Source organism: Oryctolagus cuniculus, chromosome 4 (assembly GCF_051225735.1).
Source record: "Oryctolagus cuniculus isolate XC-2025 breed Fujian yellow rabbit chromosome 4, ASM5122573v1, whole genome shotgun sequence".
NCBI lineage: Eukaryota > Metazoa > Chordata > Mammalia > Lagomorpha > Leporidae > Oryctolagus > Oryctolagus cuniculus.
In genome coordinates, this window is record NC_142870.1 from 24374312 (window position 1) to 24398567 (window position 24256).

Genomic DNA, 24256 nt, shown 5'->3' on the forward strand with positions numbered 1-24256 from the left:
ATGAGAAACAGTGACTTGATCAGTTCTTGTCCTGACTGTTGATGTACAATGTATTACTTTATCCATGTTAGTATTTTTTTTTGTTCTAGTACCATTGGTTGAACTCTGTAATTAACACACAATTATTCTTAGGTGTTTAAACTTTAACTGAAAAGTGATCCCTGTTAGGAATTTTGAAAGCATTATGCTGAGTGAATTAAGCCAGTCCCAAAGGGACAAATACCGTATGTTCTCCCTGATCAGCGACAACTAACTGATCACCAAAGAGGAAACCTGTTAAAGTGAAATGAACACTACGAGAAATGGTGACTTGATCAGCCCTTGCCCAGACTGTTGATGAACAACTTGATACATTATCCCTCTTAGTATTTTTTTTTGTTTGTTCTACTTAATACTTTTGGTTTAATACTGTAATCAATACACAATTCTTCTTAAGTGCTGAAACTTAACTGAAAAGTGATCGCTGTTAAATATAAGAGTGGGAACAAGAGAAATTTCTGTTCACAATTGATCATAATGATAGGAATAAGAGCCAAAGGGAGCACATAAACAACTAGTGTCTGCAAATACTAACTGATAGAATAAAAAAGGGAGAGAATGATCCAACATGGGAAGCGAGATACACAGCAGACCCATAGAATGGCAGATGTTCTAAACAGCACTCTGGCCTCAGAATCATCCCTTAAGGCCCACAGATCTGGCTGCAAAGCCCATGAGAGTATTTCAGGCATGGAAAGCCAAGACACTCTGGGGAAAAAAAAAAAAAAAAAAAAAAAAAAACACCTAAATGAAAGATCTCCACGAGTGAGATCCCAGTGGAAAGAATGGGTCATCAAAGAAGGAGGTATCTTTCTCTGAAGGGAGGAGAGAACTTCCACTCTATGACCTTGTCTAAATATGATCAGAGCCAGTGAACTCAAAAGGCTTCCATAGCCTTGGCAACTTATGACAAGAGCGTAGGGTGATTACTGATGCCATAAACAAAAGTGTCAATTTGTTAAGTCAACAACAGGAGTCACTGTGCACTTACTCCTCATGTAGGATCTCTGTCCTTAGTGTGCTGTACATTGTGATTTAATGCTATAACTAGTACTCAAACAGTATTTTTCACTTTGTGTTTCTGTGTGGGTGCAAACTGTTGAAATCTTTCCTTAATATATGCTAAACTGATCTTCTGTATATAAAGAGAATCGAAAATGAATCTTGAGGTGAATGGAAGAGGGGAAGGAGAGGGAAAGGGGAGGGTTGTGGGTGGGAGGGAAGTTATGGGGGGAAAGCCATTGTAATCCATAAACTGAACAACTTGATACATTATCCCTCAGTATTTTTTTTGTTTGTTCTACTTAATACTTTTGGTTGAATACTGTAATCAATACACAATTTTTCTTAAGTGCTGAAACTTAACTGAAATTTATATTTCAGTTATATATTTATATTTATATTGGAAATTTATATTCATTAAATAAAAGTTAAAAAAAAAAAAGCTTCTCTACTCTGCCTACTTACCTGGTGCCTGCATCTGGAGGGTGCTCACCCAGTTTCTGCTGGATTCAAATCCCAGGAACTGTTAACTTTCTACCCCTACAATTTTCATATTATCCTTAAGATAATAATAAAGGAGAACTTACTGAATTAATTAATTAAAAATATCCACTACGTTTCTATAATCTAAAACTATTTGAATTCTCTTTCAGTCTTAAATATTCATTTATTTCCATTCGCCAGACTATAGGTTTTTTTTTTTTTTTAATTTGATAAGCAGAGTGAGAGAGAGACAGAGAGACAGAGAAAACGGAGAGAAAGGTCTTCTTTCCGTTGGTTCACCCCCCAAATGGCCGCTGCGGTGGGCACGCCATGCCAGTCCAAAACCAGGAGCCAGGTGCTTCTTTCTGGTCTTCCATGTGGGTGCAGGGCCCAAGCACTTGGGCCATCCTCTGCTGCCTTCCCGGGCCACAGCAGAGAGCTGAAATAGAAGAGAAGCATCCAGGACAGAATCTGGTGCCCTGACTGGGACTAGAACCCAGAGTGCCAGCGCTGCAGGCGGAGGATTAGCCTAGTGAGTCGCTGCGCTGGCCTAAAATATAGGTCTTAAAAACTATGACTTTGTCATTACTTTCACAGGCACAATATCAAAAACAGATAAATGAAAAGTGAATTAGCATTTTTAGATGATTAACATTTTTTAATGAAAAATAAAACAAAAAAAGTAACTTGTAAATATGCCTAATATTTAGCTAGATTTTATTTAGTTATTTATTCTTGTTACTTGAAATATACATACATATCAGCCTTATTAAATTTCATATCAAATATTAATATTGCTCTCTACTCACATAAAATACAGAAAAAAGTTTGGAAATCATGATAATGTTTTTCCCTATAGTCTTTATTCGCTCTTTAAATATAAAGAAAATTCATCACTTTGAAAGAAAAGCTTATTTAATTACTACATTAAAAGAAAAAAGTAGCATTAAAAATTGTTACTTTGTTCTTCATTATTGCATCTTAGCATTGTTAACTTGATTAAAGGATAATTATCAGCTCCAAAAGCTCCCATCAAAAAAAAAAAGTGATTTTGATGAGACTTTGTTCATTAGTTTCAAACAAAATCAGCCTATACTTAAGCAGCACATTTAGCTATGACTGGGAGGCAGGGATGTCGTCAATACTCCATTACAAGTAAAACAGACTCAATTTTTTAAATATATAAAATAGGTTTTAGTGGCTGGCACTGTGGCTTAGTGGGTAAAGCCACTGCCTGCAGTGCCAGCATCCCATATGGGCACCAGTATGAGTCCCAGCTGCTATGGACTGGGAAAGCAGTGGAAGATAGCCCAAGGGTTCTGCATGGGAGACCCTGAAGAAGCTCCTGGCTTCTGGCTTCAGATCAGCCCAGCTCCAGCTGTTGCTGCCATTTGGGGAGTGAACCAGCAGATGGAAGACCTCTCTTTCTCTCTCTCTGCCTCTGCCTCTGCCTCTCTGTAACACTGCCTTTCAAATAATTCTTTAAAAAATAGGTTTTAACTGTTAACTATGTTTTAACCATTAGCTATGTTACAAGTTAACCAGATTAGAATAGCACAGTGGAGAAAAGTGAACACTCAGCCAGTTAGGTGAAAAAACAAAAAAGTTTATATGTGTAACAAATTTATTTTTGTTTAAGTAAGTCAGCATCTCTTACACTCATAAAGATATCCACAATCCTCTTTTAACCCTGGTTAAAGTACCCTACTATATGTCTACTAATGCATAAATGACCTAGAATATAAAAACATGTGGAATTAAGGCTAAGGGATGCTTTTTTCTTCAGCATTTGTTGAGTTTTTTTGTGTGATGGCTTTTTGTCTTTGATCTGAGTCTCTGTGGATTAGTGGGACGTCTACACTTTCAGTGAATACCAAGAAGTCTGTTCTGGTTGAGGCCAGGGGGCTCTGTTCAGTGCTCTGAGGTGGGGTGAGTATCCAGGGTAAGACCCCAGTGGAGTGTGGCAGCTCTCCTCTGGTTAACTGAATTGAGAGGAATGCTCAGCTCTGTCAGTGCGATTATCTCTTCTCTTCCCGGCTGAGGAACACCCAGGTGTTATTTCCCAGTGTTCTCAGCAGCTATTTGCACATTTGATTTATGGAGTCTTCCCTGTGAGCACAGTTCCCTCTGCTATGAGCCGCTATAGGCAAGTGAGGAGCACACTGTTTTTTCAGACTCAGCTCCTAGGCCTTTCTTGATCATGGGGTGCCACTGGGGCCTCTTTGCCCCGCTAGCCAGTCCTGGCTATTAGGAAACTAAGGTGTTCTCAGAGCCATTGTCTGTGTGTAGTCCTCCCAGCTGTTAGTGGGGAAGGTGGGTTTTTCTCTCTGGTTCTATCTGTGGTTTGCAGGTGTGAGAGGTACCCACCTGCTGCGGTCCTGCTTGCTTCTCGGTTGTGATGGGCAGGTAGGATAGTCCTGCAGGGGCACTTCCCCTCCTGGGGAGCTCCCCCACCCCTCCCATTGCCAGGGAAATGGTGCAGTGCAACCTGCATGGTGGAGGCCCTCTTCCTCGGCTTACTCTGAATTGCTGGGTGTAGCACAGCCCTGGCTGTTGCAGTTCACTAAGCTCTCCCTCTCATATCAGCTGCACTGTGAGCCCATGGAGTCCCCTGTCACCTGGCTTGCTGGGTTAGACGTCCTCCTCCCCTGATCTTAGTCAGTCAGTCAGTCCTCTGCTGCGCTTTCACTCTCTCATGCATCCTGACTGCCTCCACTGCTCTAGCAGGGTCTCCCACCGTGCCTCTCCTGCAACTTTATCCTGAGAGCGCACTCTTCCTCCTTTATTGAAATATTAGTACATGTCCTGTTGCTATTCTGCCATCTTGTCATCTTGTGCCATCTTGGAACCACTCCATATCTTTTTTTTTTTTTTTTAAACAGGCAGAGTGGACAGTGAGAGAGAGAGACAGAGAGAAAGGTCTTCCTTTCGCCGTTGGTTCACCCTCCAATGGCCGCCGCAGCCGGCGCGCTGTGGCCGGCGCACTGCGCTGATCTGATGGCAGGAGCCAGGTACTTATCCTGGTCTCCCATGGGGTGCAGGGCCCAAGAACTTGGACCATCCTCCACTGCACTCCCTGGCCACAGCAGAGAGCTGGACTGGAAGAGGAGCAACCAGGACAGAATCCGGCACCCCGACCGGGACTAGAACCCTGGCGGCGCCGCAGGCGGAGGATTAGCCTAGTGAGCCGCAGCACCGGGCACCCACTAAGACTTATTAAGACATTTCAATATTTGCTGGCTACACAACTTGGTAGGAATAACTCATGCCTTAAAAAGTCAGTATCTAAACAGGAATATTGTCAACCTTAATATTTGAGAATTTCTTACAAGATTACATATGAGATGACAATAAAATATGAAGTAGAAGTTTCATAGAACCCTCAGTAAAATAATAAAGAAGCCACACTAATTAGATTAGAGATCTCTCATAAAGCATGGCACATTCTACATACTTTAGAATCAGCAATCCAAGACATTTATGGATTACGTTAATTTGCCTAAAAATAGTCCTAGTCTCATCTTGTGCTTTCTGCACTAACAAGACAAATAAGTGTTAAGGGAGAAAAAAACGAACAAATAGAAACCAGATTGAAAATACCGCTGAAGTGAAATACAGTTAGCTATATGTTCTACTCAAAAATATTGAAATTAGCACAATCATAATCTGAATACATGAACACTTTTAGAACATGAATTTCTGAATCAGAAAAAAAGTATTTGCTGCATATGCATTTAAAAATTAAACATTTGTTGGGAAATTTTGTTAAGCATAAATATTTTTAAACATATTCTATTCTGATACATTCTTCTTGATTATTTAAACTGATTCACAATTATAATTATATATTTCATTGTGAGATTTTCTGAACTATTTTTCCTTTTGTCTTAGGCATTTATTAAAAGTATAACAATATCATTATGTGAACATACAAATTGTTGAATTAGAAATTGCTGCTTGATATATTATACTTTTCAGATGATAATTGTTCCACAATAACTTACAAGCCTTTTAATCTAAAGAGGTGTAGAAAATTAATGAAAATCACATCAAGCTTCCAAGATTTCTGTCCATAAATTATTTTCAATAATTTTACTTACATTTGTCTTAAATGTAAGATAATTCAGAAAATATAGATAAACTTAAATTAATTCCCTTTGAAACTTAGTTATATATATTAAAATTTAATGGTAGCTCATTATACAGCTCACAAGAACATTTAAACAAATTTCACTTTAATCTTTGAAGAAGATTGTTACTAACCACAGGAATAGTGTTTTTATTTAATGTTAAGCATTTGTATAAAAATGTCAAATGAGTAGAAAGAAAAAACTGTCAAGGAGACAATATAAATGAGAAAGGAATAGATGTTAGTTTGACTAGAAAATAATATTGGGTTATATGTGGATTATAATTCAAAAATATTTGATTTAGGATCCAGAGATGATCAAGACACTTTATTTTTCTAGTGTTTATTAACAGAATGGGGGCCGGCACTGTGGTGCAGTGGGTTAAAGCCCTGGCCTGTAGTGCTGGCATCCCATATGGCTGCCAATTCAAACCCCAGCTGCTCCACTGCTGATCCAGCTCTCTGCTATGGCCTGGGAAGGCAGTAGAAGATGGCCCAAGTCCTGGGGGCCCTGCATCCACATGGGAGACCCAGAGGAAGCTGCTAGCTCCTGGCCTTGGATCAGATCAGCTCCAGCTGTTGCGACCTTTTAGGGATGAACCAATGGATGGAAGTTCTCTCTCTCTCTCTGACTCTACATCTCTGTAACTCTGTCTTTCAAGTAAGTAAATAATCTTTTTAAAAAAATATAGAGTGGAGAGAAACAGAGAGAAACACACATCACTATACCTCAAAGTCTACAATAAAGTTTAATATAAATGTAGATAAAATGATTATAAATATCCAAATAGTGATTATATGTGGTTAGAAAATGAGCAATGCACCAGTCAAAGAGAGTTATCTGTGGTAGTCCTGGAAAGTTAAAAAGTTGATTTATGGATGGAGTTGCATAGGAATAGTCTGAAATGGTGTGGATTGTAGGGACAAATGCACGGTGTCATAGAACATATTAGGGGTTCTCAGATAGTTAAGTGGACTGGAGTTTGGAGCACCTTGGTAGGTACCATGTAAATGAAGGCAAGTACTAAGTATTTTGAGATAATCCATCATGGCCTTGAGGACCAGTATTGTTATAGATTTTTCAATCAGTAGGAGATATTGAAGAAAGGCCTCCTTTATCATCTGAAAATATCCTTGCATTAAGTTCTTTGTACAGGTCTGTCCTTCTGAGACTTAATAACACCATATATTCTCTTTTCCTCCAATTTTTTTGTAGAGGTCAATTTCAACAGTTTATAATGAAATCAAGAGAAATTTAGTATTACTATTTGGGAGACTGACAAGTTCATGTATCAAGCTGTTGCTAAAACTGCTTAGCAATGCTCTTTTCTCCTTTAATTGATTGGCTCTTGACTCTTCCACATAACTATTTCAGACCTCTGCTCTGACAAAGCATACTCACACCTTCTTCTTTTTCTCATTTGGCTAATAACTATACTGCTTACTTTAGTGTGTACAGTCTTTTAAATCTTATAAAACTTTTAAAAATATTTTCATCTCATTTAACTTTTTCCTAATGTTTACCAATTATTTTCTGTTTTTCACATTTATAATGGGATTGGTTCATTCTCACTCTTCAAGAATTTATTCCTAGCTATGATTTATTCTTATGAACTCCTTAAATTCTTCCTTCTTTGACACATATTATAAATTCAAAGATGAATTAAGGTGTATAAAACTTTTAATCAAAATATAGTTTATTCTTTTCCTACATTTTCTTTCCAATTACATCATAAAGTCTTAAATTATGCTTCTGACTTTATTAATAATCCCTCAAATGGTTAAAAGTAATCATTGATCTCATCAATCATCCAAAAGTAATTTCCAGTTATCATTCCTCCCTATCTTTGTAATGTCAGCAGTAAGTGACATTTTCTAGTTGCAGCCCTTTGACTGACTATAGAATACAGATTTCACCTGTTCGTCAATCTAGGAAATTTACTTTCCCAATGTAATTATGACAGCTTGGGTCTTTTAACTGGCATCAGTGAATATTTTCAGTCGTGACATGGAAATTCTAGACTGGGCTGTGCAATGCTGTACAAATATTCTTCAAACATCCCCTTCTCTAAAGAAGTCTACTCATTTTACTTTGCAGTGTTCCTATGTATGAACAGTTCATGAATCAACTAAAGTTTGAATAAGCATTCAAATCAGGTGAAATTGTAAATTTCTCCTTCCTTACTAACTGAACTAACATTACATTACTAACTTGACAAGTACCTTTATCCCTCTGAGCAACATTTTAAATTTTTTTTACAAATTTTAATTTTTTAATAGTTTGAATATCATTTGTAGATACAATTTTAGGAATGTAATTTATTTCCTCCCTCCCTCTCTCCTTCCTCTGAGCAATATTTATTCATAAAGCTGTTGAGATGTTTAACTTAAATAATACTAATAAAATTGAGTGGATTAGTGGAGTTCACAAACTCATGCTCAAACTTGCTATTTTTCATTGGTCTTCAATTGTATTTGCATATTCACCATACAAAACTCTCAACATCTCCCAAGGACAAACATCCAAATACTTTCCTGTGAGTATATTGGTACTTGATTTCATGTACTTTAAACTTCCTAATCACAATTTTGAGAGATCTATATTGGTTCAAAATTGAACCTCATTGCACAACTTCAAACAGCTTTTAAAGTAAAGGAAAAATTATCTAATTTTAGGAATATTTAGGAAATAAAAATAATCTAAACTACTTTACTTTTCAAGGATGTGTAGCAAGATTTCAAATCAGGAATAATAAGAGTAGTTCAATCTACCTGGAGGACAACTCTTTGAGAAGTATCCTTGGTCATAAAAATCATATGCTTTTTTTGCCTGATTTGAAATCTTGCTACACATCCTCAAAAAATAGAAACTGACTTTTATCTCTATTTTCATTAATACAATTGTGCTAAATATTTGGTACAATTTTCCACAATTCCTCAGATTAAGAACAGGCCATCAAAGAAAGAGGTACCTTTCTCTGAAGGGAGGAGAGAACTTACATTTTGACTACGACCTTGTCAAAATAACATTGGAGTTGGCAAACTCAAAAGGCTTCCATAGCCTTGGCAACTCATGACAAGAGCCTAGGGTGATTACTGACGCCATAAACAAGAGTGTCAATTGTTAAATCAACAACAGGAGTCACTGTGCACTTACTCCTCATGTAGGATCTCTGCCCTTAATGTGTTGTACTAGGTGAATCAATGGTATAACTAGTACTGAAACAGTATTTTTCACTTTGTGTTCCTATGTGGGTGCAAACTGTTGAAATCTTTACTTAATATATACTAAAGTGATCTTCTGTATATTAAGATAATTGAAAATGAATCTTGATGTGAATGGGATGGGAGAGGGCGCAGGAGATGGGGGGGGTTGCGGGTGGAAGGGAAGTTATGGGGGAGAAAAGCCACTGTAATCCAAAAGCTGTACTTTGGAAATTTATATTTATTAAATAAAAGTTAAAAAAAAGAAAAAAAGAAATTGTGTCACTGTAAAAATTAAAAGAAAGAATAAAAAGGAAGTGAGAGGAAGAGTGGAAGAGATTGAGGGAGGGAGGGTGAGATTGGAAGTATCATTATACCCCTAAAATTGTATATATTAAATAGATTAAATTGTTCACTATATATACACAAAATCAATAAAATTTTAAAGCCTTAAAAGATCTGTTTTTAATCTTTGTACTTTTGTATATATTGTATATATTATGTGACTCTGAAGAGAGATAAAAATAAGAAAATATTGAGAAGGAAGAAAAAATGTGTTTATGATGATAGCACTGAGCCTCTAAACTCACTGTACTCAGGAGCTACAGTGCCTTAGAGCCTTATCTAACGTGAGAGAATAAATATTTCTTGTTGGGAAAGTCACTTCAGCTAGATATTCTATCCCAGGCAAAATCATCTCAGCTAACCCTGGCTAATACAATCTACAAGGGATGGTAGTCATGTGATCACAGAATCCTAATTCAAAAATACCAGAACATGAAGACAGACTCAGGTAACCCCAGCCACCTAAGGATGAAGTGTTAAGCAATTCCATGAAAAGTATTTTTTACTTCTTGTTTGGCTGAAGATATAAATACAAGAAATGCAGTCTCTTGGCTACTCTATACTTTTATATCAGAATGAAGATCATCTGCTTTATAGGCCCCTCAAGACCATCTGTAATAATTAGGAAAAATGAAAATATGATTAAAGATTGTGGGATGGATAATGTACAACAAAGATGAGCAAATTCCCATAGCATTTGTGAGAATGTCACAAATATTTATTATGCCTTTGATAATATTTGATATGCTTTGCTAAAACTGAAACTTTACAGGGCAATCACCTTTAGTCCTTACTGTTATGGAGCTTGTAGTCAGGAAGGCAAACAATAAATTTCAATAATCCTTGTAAACACAATAATAGATTATTGAGGTAGAGAATAAGGATAAGTTTTTTTTTTTTTTTTGACAGGCAGAGTGGACAATGAGAGAGAGAGACAGAGAGAAAGGTCTTCCTTTGCCGTTGGTTCACCCTCCAATGGCCGCCACGGCCGGCGCGCTGCGGCCGGTGCACTGCGCTGATCCGATGGATAAGTTTTGAATGGCTGCAACTTAATGGAAAATTTCTCTGCCATGGTCATATTTAACCGTGGGCCTGAAGAACAGCCAACTCAGCAGTATGAAAACTTGCTGCAAGTATCTAAGCAAAAGACAGGCATAGGGAAAGAACTGAAACTAGGACAGTATTCAGTGTTCTGCAGAAAATGAAAGAAGGCTGTTCCCCTTAACATTAGGTGCAACCAAGGTACAATAGATTCATAAGTGGTTGGGAAGATAGGAAGGACCCAGATAAAACACAACTTTTGGACCACAGTGTAACAAAGATAGCAAAGATAGGCTTTGTTTGAAGTCAATTGATACCACTCAACACAATGATATGGTCCATTTTTTTTTTTTTTTTTTGGACAGGCAGAGTTAGACAGTGTGAGAGAGAGACAGAGAGAAAAGTCTTCCTTCCGTTGGTTCACCCCCCAAATGGCCGCCACAGCCGGTGTGCTGCGCCGATCTGAAGCCAGGTGCTTCCTCTTGGTCTTCCATGCGGGTGCAGGGCCCAAGCACTTGGGCCATCCTCCACTTCCCTCCCTGGCCACAGCAGAGAGCTGGACTGGAAGAGGAGCAACCAGGAAAGAATCCGATGCCCCGACCGGGACTAGAACCCGGTGTGCCGGCGCTGCAGGTGGAGGATTAGCCTAGTGAGCCACAGCGCCAGCACTGCAGGCAGAGGATTAACCTAGTGAGCCATGGCACCAGGCTGGTATATGTTTTTTATGCCTGGATTCAAGAATCCGAAGCCTGGAGCCAGGAGCCAGGTGCTTCCTCCTGGTCTCCCATGGGGTGCAGGGCCCAAGCACTTGGGCCATCCTCCATGGCCTTCCTGAGCCACAGCAGAAAGCTGGACTAGAAGAGGAGCAACTGAGACAGAACCGGCGCCCTAACTGGGACTAAAACCCAGGGTACCGGCGCCGCAGGAGGAGGATTAGCCCTGTGAGCCCCGGCGCCAGCTGATATGGTCCATTTCATAATTTTCTAAGGATATCTATAGATGATGTAAGAGAACACATATAAGGAACCAAGAATAAATCAAGAATTGATGTAAAGATGACATTTGATGTTCGAACTAGAAGAATGTAGTGGCATTTTTGGAGAGCTGGGCTGAGAGTACAATATTTTAGATGTGTAAATGGTTAGATGTTAGTATGTAATTGCATAGCATTGTCAGATATAGGAATCTATTAGTCACTAAAGGGACAGGAGAAAAAAGGCAGGATAAATTCTGACATTTAGGTATAACCGATAGAAAGGAAGTATCAATAGGAGAGGAATATCTGCTACAGAATTAAGAGGAAAATTATGAGAGCAGTGTATCATGAGAATGAAGGATAGAAATCCCCAAAGAGAGGCAGTGGAATTTCTTGTTCCTGGAACTCAGTTAAATTTTTGTCCCCAGTTTTAATTTATGTATTTTGCTGCATTTTGTAACCTGACTAGGAAAAGAAGCCCCTTTTTACCTACAAATGGAATGGAAATTTGCAGTATGCTATGGATGTGCTCCATGCTGTATGCTATGGGTGTACTCCATACTCCTTGACTGTACATTTTTTTATACCTCCAGAAATATTTTTCAGTCTATTCTTGTGCTGTAGCAATAGAGTCTAAAAAGATAGATGATAACCACTTCTCCAGTAGATTTCAATAGCTACAGAATAATTATAACTTAGGCATTAATTAAGTGGTAAACTAAGTTGAAAATATTATACCCATAAAATAAATACAGGTGGGGGATGGGCTTTAACTTTAATCAAACAATATATATTGAGGTATTCTAACTTAAATGATAATATTAATGGTGCATTCTTCCAATCATCCCATGAACACCTTTTACTGCATCATCTATGTGTATTTATTTTTTCTTTCCACTCAGAATTAAAACTCTACCAATCTGTCTCCAGAGAACTTTGTCATCTTTCCTCCTTATCCCTAAAGGATTTTAGAATTCTATTAGCATATAGCTTATAAACATCAAAAGTAGATTTGCATTCCTCTCAGTTTTCATTTTTCTATTTCCATACAAATCACTATATTTATTTTTAGGTAAATATCCCTTATTCACAGTGTGATTTGTATGGTATGACCATATAAAACAAATCATATGTCCTTTAAAAGCTTAATAACTAAAACCTTAAACTTAAAATGAAATAATAGGATAATATTTAACATTCTTCCAGATATCAGAGTAAAAATGAGTTTCTATAGTTTCATAGTTAAGAAGTCCAACAAAATGTGCAGTGACAACTTTTCTAAATTTTATATTTAACTTTGATATACTTCAGTTTCAAATGCACTGCACAAGCATTCCCTTTTTGTCATTCAGTTTTAAATATATTGAATCTCACAGCTTGTCTCATCACAATGCCAAATTAAAGACTCTGAAAAGAATAAGTTACTACATGATACCATGAATAGGCAGTTCTTAAAAGAGAATGATGTAGCTTGCTCTACAAAGCTTCTCATCAAAATAATTGTTTCAAATGAGTATATTTTGTATAGTAAAGTGATGTTTCTCTCCTATAGTTAATTTTTTTCTACTTTTTTTAAAGAAATGGCATTCACTGTGTATCTTGTCCATGCATCTTAAAACTTACATCAATGTTAGAATAGGATTCATTCACAATTGTACTACAACATGACATCATACAGGATTAAAGGTAATTGATTTAATTCTGTAGATAAAATTCTGTTTATTTAAAATTTTAAAACTTTAAAATATTTTATCTTAATATCTTAATCTTGAATCATTACTGTGAAGCATCCTGAAAGACCATATAGCAGGAAAATGGATCTCAAAGCAACCACTAACTCGTGCGTGGGTAGAATTCAGGCACTTAGAATACGACAGTTTCAATTTTGTTTTGAAATAATAAAATAATTTGCTTATAATTATCTTTGAGTTTTCTTCCAGCCTTTCAGTTTTCTCACATTATTTTACAAATCATTAATAATCTCCAATAGAATATTTTCAATCATATTTTATATTTAAACACATACACACAAATATACATACATATGGGTATTTCAAAATGTTCAAGAAAATTTTTAATTTATAGAAATTTTATTTTACTGCAAAGTTAAAAATGCATGTATATAAGGGATCTCCAAAAAGTCATGGGAAATGTATATTATGAAAACATATATATAATTTCAAAAATTTTAAGCACAAATATAAGCTTATGTTTTAAATGGTTTCCACAAAGATTTTGAGTATCCTTTTATGTATTTATATATACACATGTAGTATATACAAATTTATTTATACATGTAAATACATTTGAGGTAATGAGTACAGTTATAAATAGAGTTATAATCAGTTTTAGTGATTCAAGACCACATTGAGGCTTTCCTTCAATTATATTCTGCTGTGAGAATACTGTTGGAGCGCTATGTCCAAAAGTTATTTGATTCAATTTATTTTCTTCATTGATTCAAATACCAATCTAAAAAAAATTTATCACTACTATCTATTTTCACTTATTTATAGTCCATACTCTATTTTCCTTACTACAGTTATATTTTGATTATATAAAATATGATTCTTTTATTATATGCTAGATTCATGTGCAGGGTAATTAATTGATATGTTTAATAATGTATGTTCATATTTGTTATACATTAGGTTTCTTCATTCCTGTCACATGCTTCCTTCTATTTGTTTGGTACCATGTGTATCAATGATGCCTATTGTATCCAAATAGATTTCTTTTCCCCTAGAAGTTGTACTACCCAATATTGTTGCCTTTTGTCCTTCATGTTTTCAAACCTATTTCTTCCAGAAATACACAGCATGGATTCAATAGTTACAAACTTGTCCTCAGCATTTTTCACTCATAGTGGGTTTCTATGTTTACAGTGACCATTATGTCCCTTCTGCCCTTTTTTCTATATATGCATTTATTCACTGAACATATTTTATATCAGACATATTCCCAGGAATTAAGAAAGAAACAGTGAGTAAAATAATTGGAAATGTGTCCTTTATGGGAGATTGCATTCTACTCTAGATGTATACGGGTAGAAATGTATAGAAAATGTATATAAATAATCAACATTATAATCACATTCTCCCTCCTAAACATGTATGTGCTGATGGCTTTGGTTTTTTATCTGAATGCTCCAAAAATATTACATTCTTTATATGTTGTTATGGATGGCAGAAAATAGGTAAAATAAATTGTATGATAAATATGTATTTAGGACAAAAACATTTTATTACAATGTCTTATTTATTCTTCTAAGGCATAGCTTTTATGTAGACATAGGTATAATACAGGTTTTAATCTCATACATTGAATATGTTCCTAGAAAATGTAAAATTACTGCGTTAAGTTCTTATTTTAAATCTTATAATATGGCATGTATAATTATGACTATAGTACCAATAAGCTAAATTTTTTAGATTTACTTATTTATTTGAAAGTCAGAGTGACAGAGAAAGGCTGATGCAGAGAGAGGGATAAAGAGAGAGACAGAGATCTTTAATCTGCTAGCTTACTCCCCAGATGGCCACAAAGGCCAGTGCTGAGCCAGATTGACGCCAGGAAGTCAGTGGCTTCATCTGGGTCTTCCACATGAGTGCAGGGGCCCAAGTGCTTGGGATATCCACCACTGCTTTCCCAGGCCATTAACAAGGAGCTGGATTGGAAGTGGGGCATCCAGGACTCAAACTAGCACCCATATGTTATACCAGCACCCCAGACAGTGGCTTTATCTGCTACACAACATTGGTCCCTTTTGAGATAAGCATTTATTACTTTTCAAAAGTCTTTCTGTAATATTTTTAAAACATTTACTGGTATGGTATATAAGAAATGGACATTTATAAAATTTCTTAGGACCATATAAGAATAAAATATCTGCCGGCGCCGTGGCTCAATAGGCTAATCCTCCACCTAGCGGCGCCGGCACACCGAGTTCTAGTCCTGGTCAGGACGCTGGATTCTTTCCCAGTTGCCCCTCTTCCAGGCCAGCTCTCTGCTGTGGCCAGGGAGCGCAGTGGAGGATGGCCCAGGTGCTTGGGCCCTGCACCCCATGGGAAACCAGGAGAAGCACCTGGCTCCTGGCTTCGGATCAGCGCGGTGCACCGGCTGCAGCGCGCCAGCCGTGGAGGCCATTGGAGGGTGAACCAACGGCAAAAGGAAGACCTTTCTCTCTGTTTCTCTCTCTCACTGTCCACTCTGCCTGTCAAAAAAAAAAGTTATTAAAAAAAAAAAGAATAAAATATCATAGTGCCGTGTTCCACTATGGGAGGCAATGAAATGCAAGAACACTGGACCTGTGCTCCAGTGCTAAGCACTTCCAGAGAAAACTCTAATCTTCACTCTAGAATATCCTACACACCTTGGTTAATGTTACCATTCTGCTGCCACCTTGATCTTTCTGCACAGTCTGCTTCTATTCTAACTCCCACTTTTACTTCTCAGCCATTTCTATAAAAAGACATCCTTCTTAACCAGACAATGACATTTACACTCCTTTAGATGCTACCTTATCCATAAAAATTCAGGTCTTCCTAATCACCACCTCTCATCACTCCTTTCTGAATTTCTCACCTTTTCTCAAATTCTTGCTCAAACCCTGCTTCCCCAGAGACTTTCACCAGCAACATGTGCTCTATCAAGTGCTTGGCGTTTTATGATTTCACAATAGTCAATGAAGAATGTATAGTTGAATTTTGCTGGGGATTTTTCAGCTCTAGAAATCAGGTTATCCCTGAGGTTTGTATTGAGTGGAGCCCTAGGATTTCAAAAAGGAGAATCAGACACATCTTTCTGAATTTATATAGTCAGAAAGTTGCCCTTTTTTTCACCTAAAACAAATACATTTTAACTTAACCACTGTTCAGTAAGAGGACTCCCTCTGTATGCATAATGAAGATTATTTTCATGATTTCCCAGAGGAGGAATTATGATTGTTCTGTAAAAGAAAATCAACAAAAATCAGTGGATATTTTTATTATAATACTTAAAACTGTATATCCAATGGTTCCCATGCTTTAGTATTTGCTAAGCTGATGCTTGCATGTACTGACCTTTTTTTTTTTCCTTTTGACAGGTCTTCCTTTCCATTGGTTCACCCCCCAAAGGCTGGAGCTCTGCAGCTGGGACACTGCGCTAATCCAAAGCCAGGAGCCAGGTGCTTCCTCGTGGTGTCCCATGGGGTGCAGGGCCCAAGCACTTGGGCCATCCTCTACTGCAATCCTGGGCCATAGCAGAGAGCTGGACTGGAAGAGGAGCAACCGGGACAGAATCTGGTGCCCCACCAGGACTAGAACCCAGGGTGCTGGCGCCGCAGGCAGAGGATTAGCCTAGTGAGCTGTGGCGCCGGCCTCATGTACTGTCCTTGACAATACTTTTTGTTAGCATCAAAAGTATTCATTTTCAAACATAAAAAATAAGATACAGCTGCTGTGATATATTTAAAATTAATCATTTAGGTTAGGAAATTTAATATTGTTTCTCAATTTATCTAAATAGTCACAATAGAATTTTCTGTTTTTATATTCCTCAGATAAGTATCCATCAATTATATATCCTCTATCATCAAAAACTCCAGTTTTAGTTGCATTAACCTGTTATTAAAGTTGTCATGTTGATACACCATCTTATCAAATTGCATGATGTTACTGTATAGGTGAACGGTGTAATGTTTGTATTTAAAGAAACACTGATTTTCTCATTAGTGATACATTTCTATGTTTATTTTAGAAATCTCATAGGAAGTCTTAGGAATTATCTGAGAACTCATCATTTCATAATTATTTGTTTTACACTCAGGGCGTTTTCTTTCATTGGATTATTACAAATTATTGCTATGTTAAGTGAATTGCGATTTTACTGTACAAAATTTTTAAAAAAGCTCAAATATTAAATGTTCCAAAGGAAATTAAGACAAATGATTAAACAAATTTTTGAAGACATATTTAACATCCAAAATAATATTCTGATTTTATCACTGAGCTGTCATTAAGGAAATCTGTATATATTTTTTATGCCTGGATTCAAGAGTCCTTTCCCTGCAAGCCTCAGGATATACCTCCTGACTAAAGCGCGTATTAAATTGTTTTTACGTTTAAAAAATTGCTTCCTTTTTAACTAGCAAACAAAAGGCAATATGTATTTGTCATTCACTCCCATTTCAGAAAAAAATGTGAGAAATCTCTGACTCAAGTATTGAAAATACTGCTGATATGAAACCGGGCGTGTTTAGAGACAGCTTAGAATGCAAAATTGTCTGAATCCAAAGGCAATGTTCCTTCCATCCTCACTAACTCCACAGCCTTTACCCAATTTAAATTAGCAGTTACACCTAAATGACTTAAGATGCTGATATATCTCTATCTGAATTCAATTAAATTAAAATTGCATTCATCTTAAACAAATACTAATTACGCATTGTTGTTTTATTGAGTATTGATTACCTGGAAACCTGTTAAAATAAATTGTAAAATAAGTTCAGCAAGTTACAAAGCAATATTTTTAAAGGTAGTGAACTTCCTAGATTCAAAGATAAAATCGTTCTAACTCAGTGTCTAGTTACATTTGCCTTTTTCATAAGAGCACCTTAGGCCGATGACATCATAGTCAGCCACTTGGGACTGCATCAAGACAATTCCCAAAGGTACAGTGGGCCAGAGGTCAATGCACCAAACCTGATTTTCCTGTCTGGCTTGCTTATGATAAAACAAAGGAGCCATCAGAATGGTAGGATACCTAATTTGTTTCTCAATAAGCAGGGAGCCCAAAAGGACAGATTGCTATTCTTATGGTAAAACTGGAACAAAAGAGGGAGAGGCAAAAGACCAGTTGGAAGACAAGGGCTGGAGAGTGAAAGCATGGAGATAATCATTCCCAAACTGATAAGACAGAGAGAGTAGACTTTGGACCAGGCCTGGGTCTAAGATAAAGTCTGAATTCCTGGGTGGGAGGAGGAAGAATAGTGAGCTGAGATAGTGAAAATTTGGGGCCACAAACTTGGAAGGCAGAGGTTTCAGCTTAGGCACTTGACTTCTAGTGGAAACTTTGGAGGCCAATAGGACCTGGACCAGAGAGCAGTACACATAGAATGCTCAGATCAAAGATAGAAAAACTTGAGCATATGGGATCTCCTTCCATTTTCCTGAGCACTCACAGAAGTAATAAAGATATCATGGTCAAACCACTCCGATTTTGGGCCAATCCCTCAGGGCCAAACATGCCACCATGAAGGGACCACTTTAAAGATGAGGCATTGACTTTTGAAGGCTGGAGCCAATTTGAGAGGGACCATATTACTTAAAGAATCAGACGGAATGTGGTTAGAGAAAAGTTCCCATTGCATCCTGTAGAGTCAGATCCGTGGATTGCAAGCGTCCTTGAATCCCGGCTTTCTGAATAACAGAGGAATGGGAGCAGAAGGCAGGGTCATCACACAAGTGTCCACTGGAGCCCATGGCTTAGCCTGTAAAAAGGGGAACAGAGGTTGAGTCGTCACTCACACCCACTATTGCCCAGACACAGTGTCCATAGAAACTAAAAGCCTTAAGTAGGTGTTGTGGTTAGTGTCTAGTACTACGACTTAGAAAGGCCTCAGACAAGCAGATGACAGTAGACCACAAATCAAAGTAGGAATCGCCGTGAGAATTTCCCATTCCGCATCTTACCTGAGAATTTGGAAGGCTGATGTATGGATGGAATCGTGAAGCATTTGGTGGCATGGAAGGAGTTCTGGGGGTGTGTTTTGTGACTGGCAGAAATCCAGGACCCCAGAGCAGCTCAGAGATCTCCAAACAGAGAACAAAGTCACGGGGGGACACTCGATCACCAATGTAAGGTTTTCCTGGCCAATGCACCAATGTTATGCCGTCACAAAACACACCAAACACCGGAGTAAGGGAAAAGGTTTATTGGGGAAAACCCAGCAAACCAGAGGGAAGGGGCAAAGAGGGAAAAGGAGAGTAAGAAGTAAGAGAGAAAGAGGAGAGAGGAGAGGAGAGAGGGGAGTGAGGGAGGAGAAGAGGAGGCTAGAGAGAGAGCCACATGTTCAGGAAGAAGTCCTTTTAAAACTGCCCAAGGGTGGGCAGGGAAGCAGGAGCAGCAAATCCCATTAGGATGGGGGTGGAGCTTGGGCTATGTGGCCACCTGGCTTTCAGCAATGGTGGCAGGGGCTAGGGGCTAGGATGTAAATCAGGGTGTAGATCGCACCATAGATAAAACTTTGCCATTTTCCTAACAGTGACATGACCTGTTGTGCCATAGCACTGGTCCCAGTAGTAAAATTTTTTAAGAGGACAATGGATTTCAATAGATGTTTCTCCAAAGACATACAAATGGACAACTGGTCTATGAAAAGGTAGGCAGCAACCCTATTCATCAAAACTATAATGCATTTCACCTATAAGGATGGCTTTATGTGTGTTGAAAAGTAGATGTTGCTAAGAATATCAAGATGACCCTTGTACACTGTTGGTGGTAATTCAAATTAGTATAGCCATTATGAAAAACAGTATGGTGCGTCCCCAGAAAACTAAAACTAGCAATATATAACCCAGTAATCCCATTTCTGGATATATATCTGAAGAAATCAAAGATAGAATCACAGAGAGATAGCTGAATTTTCACATGAAAGTGGAAGTGCAACATTATCCATAATAGCCAAGATATGCAAAACAACTTAAATATCCTCAATGGGGCTGACTGGATGAAGAAAACATGGTATTTGTATTCAGCATCACTAAAGAAGAAATTCCTCTTGTGTGAATGGAAATGGATAAGCTATGAGAACCAAATTCAAAGAGAAATAAAGTTTGAATCCAACAGACACTGCATGATCCTGTTGGAATGTAGCATTACCAAACTCATAGTAACAGAGTGGAACTGTGATTGCTAGAGGATAGAGAAGGTGGGCATGAAGAAGTGATTATCAGGGCTTACAATGTTTGAGTTATACAAGCCTAGTAAGTTATGGAGATTAACTTTGTAGCATGAATCCTGTCGTTAACAGTACCATTTTGTTTACTTAATATTTCCTAAAGGGGTAGAGTCTATAGTAAGTGTTCAAACAAATGGTAATGACAAAAATGATAAAGGAAACTGGATGTGCTGCTAATTAGGGTTTCATAGGTGTATACTGTAAGGCTGCCACAAAACATATCAAACACCGGAGTTAAGGGAAAGGTTTATTGTGGGGTCGGGGAAGCCAAACAGGCAGAGGAGAGAGGGAAAGAGAGTAAGAGAGAGAGGGATCAGGAGAGAGAATTCGGGTGCTGAAAGCAGGTCCTGTTATACCTTTACTAGGGATCAGGGAAGTAGGAGCAGTGAATCCCATTAAGGTGGGGGTGGAGCTGACACCTGTGGTTGGGCCATGGGGCTTAGGACAGAAGCTTATTGTGAAAAGTGACAAAGGAGACCAGAGTCTAAAGATGGAATCTAGGGCATAGATAGTACCACAGATAAGATGGCATCATTTTCCTAACATATACTTATCACCAGCTAAATAAAACAGCTTGTAATATGCAATTCCTACTTCAAAACAGTGATGTTTTTAAAGCTAACTTATATTCAGAAGTCAAACAATATTATAAAGTATCTGATTCTTAGTTACGAACTAGTGGATATTAACTGTTCACTAGTCTTGAGTCATTTTATAATTTATATATCAAAAAACCCTTTATTGATTTATTGTATGACAAATAAGAGGGAGTAACTGAATTTTGGCCTAGAATTGCCCAAGAGCAAGGTGATTTAAGGAAAATATAGATTTTGTTTGTTTGTTGTTGTTTTTAGTTTCTTCTAATTTCACTTTATAAGAATACAGTTACAAATTGTGTTGTGAAGCAACTGATGCTATCATTCTAGCAAAATGCAACATGATCCCTAAATAAACTAAACAGAACTTTTGAATAATTCTTGACTTTTTTAAAGTAATTTATTCAGAACAGTTTTAATTAAAAAATTATGGGGTAAAGTTTTTCCTAACTCCAGTTACCCTATTATTAATATCTCATATTAGTATAATTGTCACAATTAGTGAACCATATCTGCATTCTCCTATTTTTCTTTATCCAAATTCTTTTTATCGCTCCAATACCTCCCAGCTTTTAGTAATCAATATTCTCTTTTTGTTTAAATATTTATTTTTTATTTGAAAGTCAGTTACAGAGAGAGAGAGAGGCAGAGAGAAAGAGAGAGAGAGAGAGATCTTCCATCTGCTAATTCACTCCCCAATTGGCCACAATGGCCGGAGCTCTGCTGATCCAATGCCAGGAGCCAGGAGCTTCCTCCAGGTCTCCCATGAGGGTGCAGGGGCCTAAGGACTTGGGCCATCTTTGACTGCTTTCTCAGGCCATAGCAGAGAGCTGGATCGGAAGTGGAGCAGCCTGGACTCAAACCGGCACCCAAATGGGATGCAGGCACTGCTGGCAGTGGATTTACCCGCTAAGCCACAGCACCAGCCCCAGCATTCTGTTTTTGATTGCAATTAGCTTTATTTATTTATATTTTTAATTTTAGCTCCTAACTCTGAACATGTGGTATTTGTCTTCCAATGTCAGGCTTATTTCACTCAACATGATGTTCTCCACTTCCATCCATTTGCTGGAAATGAAGAAAACTGCCTATTCAGAATTTTTATCTGTTTCTTAACTGGACTGCTAGCTTCTTGTTCTTGGTTTTTAAATTCCTTTTGGATTCTGAATATTAATTTTTTGTCTAATAGTAGATATATATTTTTTCCTATTCTATCAGATGTCTCTTCATCCCATGGATTATTTCTTTTGCTTTGAGACAGGTTCTGAGTTTGATATAATCCTATTTGTCTAGTTTTGCTTTTGTTGCTTTCACTTTTAGAGTCTTATCCAAGAAATCATCACCTACATAAACATCTTGAAGGGTTCCTACTATATTTGCATTCAGTAACTTCATAATTTCAGTTCTTAAATTTACATCTTTGATCCAACTTGAGTTGATTTTTGTGTATGATTAAGAGGTAAGGATCTAATTTCATTCTTCTACTTATATATGTCCACTTTTGCCAGGCTCATCTATTGAAAATACTATCCTTTTTCCAGGGTACTTTTTGAGCATTTATGTTAAAAATCAGTTTGTAGCCGGCGCCGCGGCTCACTAGGCTAATCCTCCGCCTAGAGGCGCCGGCACACCGGGTTCTAGTCCCGGTCGGGGCGCCGGATTCTGTCCCGGTTGCCCCTCTTCCAGGCCAGCTCTCTGCTGTGGCCAGGGAGTGCAGTGGAGGATGGCCCAGGTGCTTGGGCCCTGCACCCCATGGGAGACCAGGAAAAGCACCTGGCTCCTGGCTCCTGCCATCGGATCAGCGCGGTGTGCCGGCTGCAGCGCGCCAGCCGTGGCGGCCATTGGAGGGTGAACCAACGGCAAAAGGAAGATCTTTCTCTCTCTGTCTCTGTCTCTCACTGTCCACTCTGCCTGCCAAAAAAATAAATAAATAAAAAATAAATAAATAAAAATCAGTTTGTGTATGTTAGTGGGTTAATTTTTCTATTTTGTTTCATTGATCTATACCAGATGTTTTCTAAGAGCACCAGAGTTGCATGACTTCAGTAGTCATGTAGTTCATTGACCTGTCTTTGACTTTCTGATTAGACAGTCACTGAAATTTAGTCTACTGAAAAACTAGATCTTTGATATCCACATCTCTGTATAAGATTGATGAATAAATTGATACTAGGGAAAGAATAGTCTCTTTTCCTAACATGTAACTGAAGTAATTTTGTACATTACAAAAGATTTTTTTAAAGATTTATTTATTTATTTGAAAGAGAGAGAGAGAGTGTCAGAGGCAGAGAGAGAGTCAGAGAGAGAAATGTCTCCCATCTGCTGATTCACTGCCTGGATAGCTGCAACAGGCAGGGCTGAGCTGGGCTAAAGCTGGGAGCCAGGAGATTCTTCCAGGTCTCCCACATGTGTGCAGGTGCTCAAGGACTTCGTCCATCTTCCACTGCTTTCCCAGGCTGTTAGCAGGCAGCTGGATCAGAAGTGGAAGTGCTGAGACACCAACACTTGCCCATATGGATTCCAGAGTCACAGGTGGAGGATTTACCCACTATGGCACAATGCTGACCCCTTATAAAACATATTTGATTGCTTTTCATTACCAAAGTGTACCTATTAGTTTAGTATGAATCCCTAAGCAAGTGAAAAACTATTTAAATTTCAGGACTGGAGGAATAAAGGGGCTTTCTAAAAGGATCATTGATAGAAATGAGAAAAATGAGGAGATTCCATCCTCTAATAATTTGTAATGTTCTTTTAATCAAAAAAAAACCCAAAAAAAATCTCCCACTTAGGAAAAAAGCAACTAAGTCAAAATTAATAATCAAAAGTGTAGGGGAAACATTCTGGTGCGATGGGTTAAACTGCCTACTATGATGCAGGCTCCCATATGAGCACAGGTTCAAGTCCCACTGCTCCACTTCCAATCCAGTGCCAAGCTAATGTGCCTGGGAAAGCAGCAGAACATGACTCGAGTACTTGGGCCCATGTCATGAACATAGCAGACAGGATGGAGTTCAGGCTCCTAGCTTTGTCCTAGTCCAACCTCAGCTGTTGCTTTGCTGCCGTTTGAGGAGTGAATTAGCAGATGGAAAATTTCTCTTGCTCTCTCTCTCTCTCACTTTACCTTTCAAATAAATGCAATAAATATTAAATAGATTCAAAATAGTGTTAAATAAATGTGTATGTACCCAATGTAAATTACACTATATTAAACATACACTAAGGTAGAAAGATTATAAAGAAAAGTATGCATATATAAGTAGAACAAAATTTTCTTCTCATTTTATCATAAAAAATTCAAATGAAAATGATAATGTGGAATGACAACAAATGATTACACTTACTTGGTAAGTGTAACCCAAGGGCTGTGTGTGTGTGTGTGTGTGTCTGTGTGTGTATAAAATCTTTTGAAACCTCTAATGTATCATTTATTTATTTCAGTGTCAGAGAGAGAGAGGGAGTGACAGAGGCAGACATCTGTTTTGTCCACTAGCTCACTC

The 24256-nt window shown here is 37.8% G+C and overlaps 1 long non-coding RNA gene across 1 annotated transcript; it reads right to left on the reverse strand.

The window, feature by feature from the left end:
* Positions 1 to 18068: 18068 nt before the first annotated feature.
* LOC149126928 (uncharacterized) lies at positions 18069 to 19564 on the reverse strand. The gene is made up of 2 exons (XR_016232071.1): positions 18893 to 19564; positions 18069 to 18690 (listed from the first exon to the last, which is right to left on the reverse strand). It is a non-coding gene; the product is annotated as an uncharacterized LOC149126928 (long non-coding RNA).
* Positions 19565 to 24256: the final 4692 nt, after the last annotated feature.